Source organism: Chrysochloris asiatica, unplaced genomic scaffold, assembly GCF_000296735.1.
Source record: "Chrysochloris asiatica unplaced genomic scaffold, ChrAsi1.0 scaffold00051, whole genome shotgun sequence".
NCBI classification, from domain to species: Eukaryota; Metazoa; Chordata; class Mammalia; order Afrosoricida; family Chrysochloridae; genus Chrysochloris; species Chrysochloris asiatica.
This window is the reverse complement of record NW_006408569.1, coordinates 9991045-9992327: the sequence shown is the minus strand read 5'-3', so window position 1 is coordinate 9992327 and position 1283 is coordinate 9991045.

Sequence of the window (1283 nt, the reverse complement as noted above, 5' to 3'; positions counted from 1 at the left end):
GATGGCACCTGACAACAACAACAATACACCTTTCCTAAATTTAAAATATTCTGTGTTCCCTTGTTCTGTTCAAACAACTGCCCCTTGGTCTACGTACGTGTTCCTCATGAGTACAATTAAGTATTCCAGAATATTCATGTTTAACAATGTTGCCCATAGCTTGTCATGAGCCACAAAATCTAAAGTTTTTGCATACCAAAGAAAGTACAGGTAAACATCTTTCTGGTGATGTTTGCTTTCAGCCAATATCCATCTAATGTCAGCAAGGGTTATCCCTCGTACCACATCCTCTTCTGAATCCATCTTGAGCTTCCGCAAGTTCTTTGTAAATGTGTGGCTGCAACCATTTTTGTATTATCTTTCTTAAAATTTTACTCGTATGGGATATCAATGATAGTGTCTGATGAGTTCCACAGTATGTTGGGTTAAACTCTATTTGGAATTGACACAAAGATAGATTTCTTCCAGTCAGTTGGCTAGGAAGTTATCTTCCAAATTTCTTGGCATATATGAGTGAGTGTCATCTGTGCCACATCACTTTTTTTGCAAGATCAGTCTGTATTCTAGAAATCCTCAGTGCCTTATTCCTTGCCAATGACTTCAATGCACCGTGGACTTCTTCCTTCAGGATTATTGACTCTTGTTCATACGGTACCTATTGAAATGGTTGAACATTGACCATTTGTTTTGAGTACAATGACTCTGTGTATTCCTTCAGACTCCTTTTAATGCATTTGGCATCATTCAGTATTTTGCCATAGAATCCTTCAATATTTCAATTTGAGGCTTCACTCATTTTCTTCAGTTCCCTTAGTTTCAGAAATGATCATTGCATTCTTCCCTTTTGGTTTTCTAACTCCAGGTCTTTGTACATTTGTTATAATATTTGACTTTGTCATCTAGAGCTGACCTTTGAAAACTTTCTGTTCAGCTCTTTTACCTCCTTATTTATTCCATTTGCTGTAGCATCCCTACAATGAAGAGAAATTCAGAGTCTCCTCTTACATCCATTTTTGTCTTTTCTTTGTTCTTGTGTTCTTAATGACCATTTGCCTTCTTCCTACATGATGTTCTTGATGTCATCCCACAACTCTTCTGGTCTTCAGTCTTTAGTTTGTAATTCATCAAATCTGTTCTTCAGATTATATCTAAATTCAGCTGGGATATACTTAACGTCTAAATTCAGCAGGAATTGATGGAATAAGAATTGAGGTCTTTCAGGAAAGTGAGGCAGCACAGGAGGCACTCACTCATCTCTGCCAGGAAATTTGGAAGACAACTGT